The 13,666-nt window shown below is 39.9% G+C and overlaps 1 long non-coding RNA gene across 2 annotated transcripts in view; it reads left to right on the top strand.

Annotated features, from left to right (window-relative positions):
* Positions 1 to 13,457, top strand: part of LOC306970032 — a 30,664-nt gene extending 17,207 nt beyond the window's left edge. For both annotated transcript variants that reach the window (XR_013793370.1, XR_013793371.1), the window contains 3 exons: positions 1,654 to 1,708; positions 10,076 to 10,137; positions 13,321 to 13,457. This is a non-coding gene — a long non-coding RNA (uncharacterized lncRNA). The remainder of the gene's footprint in view (positions 1 to 1,653; positions 1,709 to 10,075; positions 10,138 to 13,320) is intronic.
* Positions 13,458 to 13,666: the final 209 nt, after the last annotated feature.

Here is a 13,666-nt window from a genome sequence, read left to right as displayed (position 1 = left end):
CACATTTTCTCCAGTTTGGCTTTACCCATATCTAAAAGCTTCTTGAATAAAGCAAGTGTCAATATGACAACAAAAATGCCATAAAAGAGTAACAAAAAAAATCAACTAGTGTCCATCCAGCCTTATACAGTGTTGGGCAAGTTACTTCAAAATTGTAATATATTTTATATTAGTGACAGCTTAAAAAAATGTAATAAGTTTGTATTACATATTTCTCACAACTGTAGCTGAGTTACACTACTTTGAGTTACTTTTGAGTTACTTTTGGCAATATGTAAACTGAAAATAGTAAAACTGCCACGAGCAAAAGTGCAGTAGGAGATTTCTTTTTCCTTTGCTTTCCCCCATTCTCTTGTGTTTTGTAAATGCAGATCTAATACACCAGTGTCCAACTTGATTTGGCACGTTGCATGTTATTTTTTCATGAGTTGCTTAAATTGTAATGACTAATATATTCCCATATTTTGTCTCAGTAATATGTTATATTCCTTAGTTACTGAAAAAAGTTTGAGTGTGTGTAACGTTTGTTTATATCCGGGATGTGAGGGTTCGCCAGGTGTATTGTTTTAAATGTTGTAATCTGTGAAGCGCTTTGTGATAGCTTTCGGTATGAAAAGCGCTTCATACCGATTTGATTTGAACTAAAGGCAGCAAAAAGTGAAGAAAAAAAAAGATCAACAAAACAGTGATGAAAACCAGACGAAAACAAGGATGAAAAAGCCACAAAAAAGGGACAAAAATGTAATTTAAAAAAAACCCCTCAAAAGTGACGACAACACGGCAATAATGCAAGGTATAAGATCCGTTTTCTAGGTCTTTGCTTTCAAATAAGGCTCTACACTGGCTCCAGTCGAGAAGCTTTTAGATTTGGGTAATGCTGAACCGGAGAAAATGCACTTGGTTAAAAAGACTCTGAAACTCTGGAACTGGAAATTTATATTTACAATAAAGTTGAAACACTGTTCAGTTAAACCTTCCTCTTAGATCTAAATTAATTCCAATCACTCCCTGCTAAGTGCTCGCCCAATCTCTGAGGTTCCCGTACCCCTTGCTGGGAAACTCTTTACTGAAGCATAAATTATTATCCCAAACTTAAAGGAATAAAGTCAAAAAATGCAGCTGACTCTAAAGAAGCACCAGTGGTAAATGATGCCCAGTTTGAGAAGCACAGGTCTAAAGGAAACCTCCCGGTCTCCCCACACTCTCCCGTCCTCACGCTTAGACTGCATGAACCCGTTGAACCGGCCGAGAAACCAGGATTTATCTTCCTCCGAATCATTTCCGCTTTTTTCCCCGTTAAGCCTCCCCTCCGTCGCACATGTTTCGGCACTTTACAGCTACCGCCTTTAGGTTCTCGGATATTGATATGTTGGTTCTGCGAGACCCCCCTGAGGTTGTTAGCACTTCCTAAATTTTCCAGAACCTCTGCATTCCACATGTCCAAAGTGGTTTTGTAGTGTAGCACTTAACCGTGAAGAATTTTGATATGCCGTTTAGAAGTGGCATCTGGTTTTTCACCTCTGCTGACCTAAATGTTTTATGTGTGCCTTATTGTTTAATAATCAGCATCAATTTCCTTCTCTTTTGTATAATTAACATTTGAAATATTTTGACAGTTTTTTTTTCTGTGTTTCCCTTTCTTTGTGTAAACAGGTTGCCGTCGAAAGCACCGGTGATTTCAAGAAGTCAAAGGTGTTGCTGGACACAGGTGACAGTCCCTAATATCTACAGTAGTCAGAACTCTTCCAAATGTATCAGTCTATCAAAATACTAGAGAAATGTCGCCCCATACACGACTTCAGAGTATTTAGATCGAGCATATCTTTAAAACGTTCCTCTTAGATAATGTCCTTGCGTCATAGCGGCTAATGTCTCAACAATGGAAAGCATTTCTTTGTAAATATTTAGTTTCCACCCTCTCATTATGAATGGAAGAAAGAGTGGGAATATGCCTGTGGTTCGGGCCAGGCATTTCATCACATCTGGCAGTGTCTTCATCCTCGGGAACACGCCACTCGCTGCAGCTTCGGGCCAGACGGGTCAAGTACCGTCAAAACACTGCCCAGAAATGTGCAGTACACGCTCATGTGTTACATTATCACATGTTCTGTATTAAATCGGGACTTTGACAGTAATTTATAGTGTGCTATAGAGGCTACGTTTATTCCACAGGGTTTACTTACTAAACATTTAAAGTTATTACAGTTAAGTCCTTAAAAGTAATTAAATCGTATTGGCATTAAATCTAAATTTCTTTCTTTTTTTTCCCTCAGAGACAGAATCCACTCCAATGACATTGTTGAGCTATTTTTACTGCGTAGATTCGTCAAAACACAAAAGCTGTTGCCTGAATAAACAGCAACATTTTCCTTCTCTCCCATTTGATTAAATGTTTACAAGTCTTATTCAATTAAATACGCCAAGATTTTTATTTGTGGCGTTAAGAATATAGTAATTAGGCTTTAAAATGTCATTAAAAAGCATAAAATTTGACTTAGTGCCATCTGTAGAACACCCTGTTCCAAGTCTAAGAACCGGAGTAACTTGTGCTCTTTTATCACATAGTACTTTTTGTTAAGTACTCTTTCTTGAGTAAAACATGAAGTTACCTTTTTTTTTTAAATATATATTAAAGGAGCTAGATGCACGTTGTTCATTTTTATACTCACTACTGCCACCTCAGATCATACGTGTAACTGCACCTTCTGTATTAAGCTCGTGCATGACGGCACTTCGGACCCGAATTAACACCTTTTTGAGTGACAGTGCAAGATTTTAGAGGCAGTTGTGGTGAACAGGTCTGGGCTCATTCTACACATTAGGACATTGCTGGAACATGTAAGGGGAGGGAAATACTTACTTTTTACATTTTTAAACTCTGTACAGTCCCTTTAAGCGATAGGTAATACACAGGTATAAAGTGATGGGTATATGAGATATAAAGTGCATATTTATAAGCGAGGAGGACACAGGACACAATAGAAGAGGCAAATGGGATACATATGGGGATGGAGGATTGCGTGATTGGATGAATAAGTAAAGCGGAACATAAAACATAAAGTTACTGATTCCACAGTGAGTTAACCTGACGTCAGTGCTCGATGATGACGTACGAAAACTGTTCTAGTATATTATCCATTCCTTTTATCTTTTACCTGAGTAAATATTTGGGTCTCTACTTTCTGCTTCTGCTTGATTAAAATTAACATTACTCTTACTTGAGCAAATATTTTGGCTACACTACCCACCTATGGTTTTAGGTATTTAATATGTCAGCATAAAACCCTCCATTTAAACACTGGCAACACTGCGTAACATTGTGGATTATACAGCATTATAAAACGTGCTCCTAATTACCAGCGAGACACAGAAAATGCTATTTTGTGTAGGGAATGGATTTAGATGAGGCTCATGTTTGGCTGCCTTTAGTCGACATCGCCATGGAGACGAGCTGGAGACGTCCCGCTCCCTGTAAAGTTACAGAAAAGTCAGGTCGAAGGGGACATGACTGTGTGGCTTAAACAAACTCAATTTGATTCAACTGAAAGCTGGGGTACCTGATTTTTTCTGTTCAACCAGTGACATTGTTTGTTTTAGCCCAAACTTGTTTGTAGCTCTCGCAGTCCCTCCTATGTATTCAATTTGTTAAAAGAATGTAATTATATGCACATTTCACACCCATATACAGCATTGAGTGGTGACTCCAAGATAAATTCCCCTAATTTAGAATAGACTTCTATCATCCATTGCTCAATAAAACGTTAGGTGAAGACAATACAACAACTGTGTTTTGCTGTGTTGAAACTCTGAGGTGGCAAAAATAAATGTCAAAATCAGGTATCCCAGCATTAATATAATAATGGGTATCACTTTATCGTACAGTACCTTGATACATTGTACTTAACTAAATTTACTACAATGTAATGTGCTGTGTAACAATCTGTAATAACTTGTACCTGTGTAGTACGTACACAATGGAATAACTTGTATTAGTACTTTGTAAGTACATCATGTAATAGGACACGAGACCCTTAGGGTCAGGGCTTAAGGTTAGGGTTAGAGTTAGAATTATGTCTTATTACATTATGAACCTACGAATGACAAATACATATTATTTCATTGTGTATCTAACCTAGGGCTGGGCAATATGGGCCAAAAGTCATATCCCGATATATTTTGGTTGAACAACGATATACGATTATATCCCGATATCTTTTCCGCAAAATGAGAGCTGTGAAATGAAATGTTAAGCAGTTTTATTGAAAAGTCTTTATGAAATGTAAACATAAACACTGTATAAAGCTCCGTAAGGTGCACATTTAAATAAATTTAAAAAAAAAACATCTTACATAAAATATCCTAGAAAGGAAACTAGGGCAGCATTTATATATTAAGAGATAACATACATTGCTCAGTTTAAGAATAAGTAACTTTAAAAAATAAAAAAAAATCAGCTTGAGATTACGTGTTTCTTTTTGTTAATTTAAAAGCTTATCTGAATTTGAAATATCCCAATGTGTGCTATATGATATGGTCTAATTCCATATCTCATTCAAAAATATATCGATATATCTTAAATATCAATATATCGCCCAGCCCTAATCTAACCTATAGGTACAACTTATTACAGACTGTTACAAAGCACATTACATTGTACTAAATTTAGTTAGGTACAATGTATCAAGGGTAGTTTTAAAAGAACAACAGAAAAGTTACTCAACATCCACACAATAATGATAAATTATGATTTCACTGGATATCATTTTCAAACAGCATGTGTTGTTTGAGTTAAAACATCCAACTACATGTTTGTGCTGTAACACAGACAGATCACCTGATAGCAACGTTGTTCTGGAACGTTGCACATATTTTTGGCCATAAATTCATAGTAATTTGAAATAAATGGCAAGTCGGTAACGCTTCTATATACCGCCTAAGACTGTATTATTTCTTTGGTCAGCGGTCAACTATTAATACAGCTGTGGACATCTGGTTTGGTTGGCACCAGAAGCAGCTATTGTGTTCAGACCTCAAGTCAGAGTGGACCGCTTACATCATCTGCGCTGCTGGTGCTGATACAGCGGCTCTTCCCACTTAAACTCTGAGAATTCAGCAATGCGCAACGTGAAGACAGGCGGCTGTGAGATGGACCGAGGCATTCGGCTTCATGCATTCTTCTGTGGACCAGGGTTTCTTTGTCCTTCTTGCAGGAAAGGAGCATCACATTTGCGCCGCAGCAGCAAAGAGAAGCCACGAGGGCTGCTGTTGCGCTGATGCATCTGTACTGGGCTGTTTGTCAGTTGTCTGTTTTATTGTGAGTCAGTCAGGGTCATTTATCATAACTGGTTGAAAGTGTGCGGCGCTCTCTCTCCCTCGGTGTTCATGCGAAATATGCGTTGGTCTGATTGGAGCGCATCTGGAGGCAGGTTGTTTTCATCAGCTCCGCACACGGAAACATTTTCCTCTGGCCAGGGCTTTACCATCATTTGGATGTTCTCAGGGTTCCCTGTTTTGCCTGAAGAGATTCTCCAGCATCCGGTGTTTTTTTTTCCAACAACCTTTGGACTCAGAGCCAAGCACCTTTCAGGAGATTTATCAGCTCGTGTCATGCGCTGAAATGAAAAGAGCGAGTGCAACCTGGATTTGAAATGTTACTGGATTATATTGGCTTGTTGTGCACTGATTAACCGTAATGCAACTTCCTTTAGTAGCACAGCATTTTAACAGAATCCAGTTAATAGTGCGTAGTTGCCAACTTTTTGACCTCAACAGAGTGGTATTTTTCAGCAGCCTACACATACCAACTTCCTTCCTCATGTGCACGTGATACACTGCTGCAAACCCTACTTTTTTTTTTCCTTTTTTTTTTTTTTTAAACCGTCCATTCATTCACAGAGCTATTCAAGAATTATGAAGTCATGCTTTTCATGTCCCAGACAATGGTGTCCTGTACATGGACTTTTTTTTTTTTTAGCGCCCTCCTCTCATAGCTTAGAGGCTTTCTGGGGTGATGCCACATAGATCAAGCCTGGCGTTTCCTGTAACTTGATAGATCAACTTCCTCACTTGTCTTTTATCATCTGGCACGGAAGGGGTTAACAGGCTGTGAATTCATGATTGCCAACTCCCAGGATCGTATCTCCTGTAACTCAAATCAGGGCCATCTGCGCTGGGCGTGTGCTGCCTTCCCCCTGGCCGACTGCACTCAAAGGCTCTCTGTGCTGTGGTTTGCCTGGCTTGGTCACGTGACTTCTCTGAAAATGCCCCCTCCTTTCTCCTCCCTCTTTATTTCCAGTAAACTGTTTGAAAGGAGGGGGGTGACTCAGAGTAAAACCAGCTTCCCTTTAACCACAGCTTGTTAAAGAATTTGTCAACGTGGACTCAGGGGTGCGTTTTGTGTGTGCGTCCGGACAGAATAGGATGTGCTTGTATCAATGTCCATTTTAACCCCCCACCACCCCACCCCTCCTCCTCATCTTGAAAGGCGTCCGTGGCTCCGGTTGCGTCAGGGCGTCCTAATCGCTCCGCTTCCTGTACATGTGAGGAGGGCGGGGGCTTGTCAGGAGTTAATGAGATGAACTTTAACCGTCTTTGAGGCAGGGGCACACAGCTTCTCCGGAGATGTGTGTCCTCTGTGTGAAAGAGTTTCATTGAGAAAAAAAAAGAGAAGGCAGCGAGCGGGAGGTGGAGAGAGAGAGAGAGAGAAAAAAAACCTGCGTGGGTGTTGACTCTTGTATAGGCTATGCATAGATTTTTCCTTGTCTGACACTTGAATTTTCCACATGTAGCAGAGTGCCTTGTTCCTGCACATGTTTTGTCTGTTTGAACTCTGTACCCCGAAGCACTATCAAAATCTTCAGAAAACATTGTGTTAATAAAGTGAAATAAATATTTGAACTTTTAAAAACATTTTCACTATTCATCTTTGTCATTTTAAACGTTTTTAAAGCAATACAGTGAATACATGACGTGTGTGATGTTATAAGAGGAGTTACATTGTGCATCGACTGACAACTTCCCCAAGCGTTAAGTGTTTTGCATAAACAAGACACTCATAAGTGTGTCTTATTCAAATGTAAACCAGGTGATGACGTGATCATTTCAACCACCTGTGTGCTCAAATGGAACTACTGCTCCCTCTGAGGTCATTTCATGTGGTAGAAGTGTAGACTGCTGAGTAAACCAATTGTGTCAAGCAGCCAAACCCAATACCAAAGCCTCCATGGCTTTAATGACGCTGCACCCTTGACAAGATCTTCCCAAATGTAATTGCTCCTAAGCCCAGCCCTACAGGCCGGTAGTGAGGGGGGTGGTGCGGCGTGGTGGGGAGCAGCTGGCAGCCTTGGCGAGGTGCCCGGCGTAGATGGTGATTTTCCATAAGCCGCCAACAACAGAGTCTGGATGTCTGAACCCCAGTCATCTTCTCTGATCCAGAAAGGCACAAGAAAGGGAGAGCCTGAGAGTAGTTCAAGTGCAGTAAATCAGTGTCACTCGTTCACTCACAAAGCGCCTCCCCTCTCCTCCTCCGGGGCCAGAGCTCATGCTGCGGCGATATGACACGGCTCCAAGCGTCTCTAATGTCAGCAGCGCTAATGTCCTCATGTCACACAGTGAACTAGGAGCACATCTGCCTCAGACACACATGGTTTTTGTGGCATTGGCTTTGTCAGGTGTTCCCATCCCAGACAGCACTCGGTGGTTCAGCTGTAAACTAACCATAAGCATTCCTTCCCTTCCTCTGTCCCACCAGCTGAGCAGGACACACATGCACTCGCTCACATCTGCATGTGCACGCTCAGGACGACCAATTAAAACTCTTCAACTTACCCAATGAGAAGCGCCACACGATTGGTTACTGGTAGAAAGACAAATTCAAACTGTAAACCAATGAGATTTGTGGTCCATTTGCTCCCCCCACCATGACCTTATTAGGTCCCCTCCCTTGTCTCTCAAATTTCCTGGCTGCTGGGCAGCACTGCGAAGAATGTACCTCACTGTACTCGTTCTATTGACCATATTAGGTCAGATCGAGTATCAGCCCTCCCCTCAGCACCTCAGTGTTTCGGGCTCACAGAAGGCCCTACTTTGGATCCTCAAATTCATCTTTATGCAAAGTCTTTATATCGTTGCAGAATCCCCTTTTTACCCATGATTTTTTTTTTCCTCGTCAAATACTATTTCACACCCCGAAAAAAATCACGGTTTGTGAAGAAAAGAAATCACAAAAACCTTTTTAAAACATGATTTAATCTGAAATATAATTGGTAATGCACTAAAAGAGTTGTGTTCAGTGTTTGCACACATTTATATATTTGCCTGGCTGGAAACAAAAGTCTGTCTTTAGATGTCTGTAATTAGCAGCTGCTAAATTTAACTGTAACCTCAGAGAAATGTAAACTCAAGTTGTTTATTAAGATGGATAAAAGAAAAATGTTTTTGCTGAACAAAATGTAAATCAAAATCCACTTGAAATTGTGTGAATAAAATTGTAAATTTGGAGTAAAAAGTTAATTTCTATACATTTGAAAACCAATTACTAAGAAAACAAATATTTATTTGCAAATCTCCAGGTTTAAAAATACAAAGGTATTGTCAGCTCCGTCAGTCGGTCACAAAACCTTTTTTAAATGTGTACTTCTAAATTCTTACTGTTTTTAATTTATTGTGGCCATTTCAATCATGAATAATAATTATATTATAATTTAATGTAGTAAATTGAGCAGGAACACATGTTCTGCTTCTTTGCTGAAAGTACATTTTGTCTATTGTGTCTTTAAGGGTGAAAAGTCCTTGGCGCTCAGTCTGTTCCCAGAAGCAGTTTTCAGTAAAGTCCATAGAGATTAGGGCTTGTGTTTCCAGAAAGTGTTCAGGAAAAAATCTGTGTCATTTTGGTGCAAAGGGTCTTTTGTGTGGCTGTCAGGAAGACGAGGTCAGACCGGCCAAAAAAATAAGAATTTGTGAGTCACAGGGTGAACAAAATGTTTTCTTTGTTTTGACAAGAAAAGTATAATATGGCACTAATCAAAGCTGCCTAAAAATAAATGTTTTTTTTAAAGTTTATATATAAGCTGATATGTGAAGTATATAGTACAGCAGGTTTTTAATTCAGCTGTGATGACAATCTGCCATTTAGGTAATTTACAATTAGAAAACAAAAAAAAAGTGAATTATATTCCTAAAATATATTTTTTTCAATACATTTTAATCAGATTAATAAGCTCTGACTATTTTTCTGTGCCCTTTTTAAATAGAAAATAGACAAATAATTGACAGCACTTACGAAAAATTGGGAAGAAAATCTGCAATATATTTTAATAAATATATACATTTTGTGGTGACAACAATCTGCACTCTTTAACAACTCACGAGAAATAAGAAAAATCAGTTTTATTTAAATTCCTAACATTTGTGTCAGTTGTGAAGTGGTGCAGCCGAGGCTCTGAGAGCAGAGAACAAACTGTTGCAGCAACTCTTTTAGATTTAATTACAAACCGTCAGAGCATTACACACTCACAAAAAGCATTTTTTTCGTTTGAGAACAAAGTAAATGTAGCTATTATTAAAGTTTGAAACGAATTCAGACTGTGTTTAATTGTGTAAATAACTTGAGAAGTCTGAGAGCAGATCAAGGCCTGAGCAGAGACTCTGCCTGAAACTCTGTTGCAAAACAAAGAATATTAAAGTGGACATTATTTACATCAGATTTATATTTTTATCTAACTATTTTGATAGTTTTTTCCGCTCTGCTACTTCAGGAGATAGATGCAAAAATCTGTCTGCAAACTCAAGCTTTTTCATGCTTTTCAAATGATATTTCCTGATCCCCTTTAACATCTTATTAATTATGTCCAAATATTTTTTGTTTCAAATTTAAAAGATGTAATTAATTGAAGAATGAAAGTTACTTTTTCACAATGTAATTATTGTATAATTCTTTGTGTATTTCCTGTTTTATTGCTGCTGCTGCTGCCACTGCTGACTCAGTGTGAACTATCGTTATTCATAAATTATAAAATAAACCGACAGATGTGAGTAAATCAAATAGTCTCATCTTTTCCCTCTTCTTTCTTTGCAGGAATCGCACAAGTTTGACGACTGGAAGAAACTTTGAAAAAGGGCGTTTAATTCTGTCTCTTTGTAAGTATTTGCAACAGACACAAGGATGTGGTAAAATCTACATTTAAAATAAAGCCTGTTTAAAATACAGAGTAAAACAATGTACAAAAGTCTTATACGTAAAAGCAGGTGATAGATATGACCCAAATGCAGCAGAGCGTGCAGATTATTCAATCACAGAGGAATACACAATTTATTTAGTATTTAGTTATATTTTTACTGGCCTCATTTACTGTCTGTGTAATGTTTGATTAGAGTTTGTGGTTGAAATATTTACAGCCATTCTTTAGTGAAGAAGGTTTTTGTTTTCTTTTTCAAATTGCTTGAACTGTCCAAAAGTAAGTAAGCTGAAAAAATGACAAAAATATCAAATATCTATGTTTTAGGCCAAGACAGAAGTAATTCACTTTAATTTTTTGCTTCTATAAAAAGGAGGAAAAAGTGTGAATATGTCTCTGCCAGAATCTGTGGAATCTGTATTTGAGAGATTAAATAGATTTTCATTAACGGTGCATTTAATTTGTTGAAATAGATCTATGTAAAGATCGAATATACCACTGTGCAGGTCAGTCTAAAAAAACGGCTGGTGTACTGTACAAGCATCTCTGCACTCTACTGTTCCCAGATGGGATTAGGGAGGCCATTTTGTGCTGCCAAAGAAGAGGGGAGTCAACCATTTTGTGTCAGCAGCTGCAGGAGTTACAGTGCACCTTAAGTACACTGTCAAAGTACGGCAGAGTGCATTGTATGAGTGTAAGAGCAGTCAGGGAGCTTAACAGTATGTTACGATGAGGCTCAATGAAATGAAACTGCCCTATAGTCGACAGAAATGATGAAAAATGATGTGTCTCTGTAATTTGTTGCAGTAAATCGTTCCTTAAATTGCAACATCCACAGAAGGCGCTAGAACATATTACCAGTGTTGAACAGCATTGTCCATGTGAGAAGAGGTGCAATGGGAGGTGATTTTTCATAAAACTTTGTCTGTGGGTGGTGAGAAAGAATGACACAAAAAAGAGAGAGATGGGGGGGGCAATAGGAGGGGCCCCATCGCACAAACACCGGAGCGGATTACACTCAGGGGTCCCATGGGCCCCCTGCGAGGTGTGTCCTTCTTCCCAAAAGAAACGCTTCACCCAGATTTCCAGTGTGTCCACATGTGCCCTCTTCTCATTTATTTAACGCCCTGGTTTTAATTGGTCCGAGCTCGGATTGACTGTTCATGTAGAAACTGGGGAAAGGTTTTAAATAATGCATGCGGGCACGTTAATGTACCAATGGGGCGCTGATAAAGGGGGGTGTGGACGCCTCGTCTGTGACAGAGCACAGCTGCTGTTTTTTGGATCCTGCTCTGTACCTGGTCTTCAGGTGTGTTCGGTCTCAGAGGAAAAGCGTGTGTTTTTTTTATTCACACACATCGGCTCGGATTGTGCCCGGGCTGAAAGGCTTGCGGGGCCGCGGGTCACTGGAGAATGATGGTGATGTCATGGAAATAAATGTCGGTGCCTCTCAGGGACGTGTGCGTTTTGCTGAGGACAAAGAAATGGGAGGTGTGTCAGAAGAAGAGGGCTTTGATAGGCCAAATGTGCTCCCTAAAGTTAGAATACAATTTATATTCAATCAGCGGCGCTCTTACAGTCACCCTTTGATACTCCACAACTGCTCGAAATTAAGCACTTGTTCCTTTTATGAGCTGATTCTGAGAGGTCAGCCTGAGCAGAATGGAGAAGTGAATGCTTCCTTCTTTCAGGCCTGCCCCGTGAGTGCGTCGCAGTTCTCATCAGTATCAGTAAACCCAAATGATTGACTCAAGACTGTGTCACCCTCCTTTCCCAGCAGACATCGTCAGCATCCGCGCAGAATTGTCTAAAGATGCTAGATCAAGATAAACCGTTTGCGTTAATCAGAGATGAGCGGCGGGAAAATTGCCTTGTTGCAGTTGAAAGTATTGCGATATTCAGTGTGAAATGTGTGTTTAAACATGTCCAGGTGCATTAAAATATGAACTGCTGAGACAAATGCAAAAATCACAGCATTTCAGACCATGTTTGGAGAGATCTAGGCTACAGGTTTAGCAGGTTTCATCCACAAAAGACCCCATTAGGAGAGGGTTTTTTCTTCTTTGTTAAGGATATTGTGCTGTGTAACTAATTGCAGTCAGATATTTTAATTGCAGTGATTCTGATTTGATTACGATCAATTCATCATCCCGAGACAAGCATCATTATTAGGTCTGTAATGTCGCATGTGTTGGTCAGTAACGGTAGCATTTTAATGTTTGAAAGACAACAGTGTGACCTACTTGACGAGTTACATAAACTCTCCTCGAAGCGCCCTTTGTTACGGCTCCCTGCCTGTCACTTGAAATTACACTATGGTATTTCTAATATTGATACACAGTTGTGTACTGCTCCCTTTGTGTCAGTCCCTTGAACCAGAAAAACATATTTTCGGTTCAATTAGTCCAGCTGTAATTGTTCTGGTTGATGTACAGTGGGTGGAGGAAGTCGTACCTCTGCTTATTCATGTGTTGTTTTATAGCGTGACTGCGAAAATGTCCAAATTATTCTACTTGTGTGTTATTGCAGCTCAGTCACTGCAGAATTGTCTTCATCAGCAAAGCGATTCATAGAGTTTTTGGTCAAATGGCTCCAGTGAAATGAAAATAATGATTAAAATAAGTGTGAAAATTCTCTGAACTCCACAAGCACATGAGTTGATCCAGGTAGTTGACTGGTGCCAGCATGTTCCTACCTTCTTACAGGAGGGACACTGGTCTGGACTTGAGCGTGCGTCTCCTCCGGCCCGGTGACTAAGCAGGAATCAGGCCGGACAGGAGCCAGCAGCCAGACCCCCCTCTGGAGCAGTGACACATCTCCTTTCATCCCCACTCTTTTCCCCCCTCAAAACTGCCTGTTCTGACAAAGCCGGTAGGATCTGCTGACATGGCTGCGCTTTGTTGTTGCAGGGCTCAGACTTTTAATTTAACATCATTCTTGGCCTGTGTGACACAAAATTAGCTCCACGGCTGCCTCTCGACTCACTGTCTGTCGGCACCAAGAGTCTGAGGTTTTTTGGCTTTGGGCTTCGTGATGTGGAGGGTGTGTGTGTGTGTGTTCGTGGGAGGTTTGGAATTACTGATCAAAACTTTATGCTTTCACTGAGCTCATGTGTAAGTCACTGACCATGTTGCTCTTGTTACAGAAAAACATGGTCACCTCCAAACCGGCCCACGGGGAAGAAGGGCTGATGCACTGTCGTCAGGTGAGTACCAAGCTGCGCACTGAAGCTGTGCCAGGAAGGACTATGCATTTATTGTATCGCTACATTCAATTTATGGGTAAAGCACAAGTGGCATAAGTCTAAAAAAGAAAAGAGGCCACGTGCCAGGTGATCCACTGCAAAAAGTCATCTTGAGATAGGTTCATTTGTGCTTGATTTGAGTCATTAATTTCAAGAAATCTGTCCATGGGATTGTTTTTTTTACTCTAAGATTAAGAAAAAAAGGTCTACAACCATCTTCAGGCACATTAGAAATGTTTATCTAATT

The sequence above is a fragment of the Gobius niger genome, assembly GCF_951799975.1.
Source record: "Gobius niger genome assembly, chromosome: 11".
Classification (NCBI taxonomy): Eukaryota; Metazoa; Chordata; class Actinopteri; order Gobiiformes; family Gobiidae; genus Gobius; species Gobius niger.
This window is presented reverse-complemented; position numbering and strand designations above follow the sequence as displayed.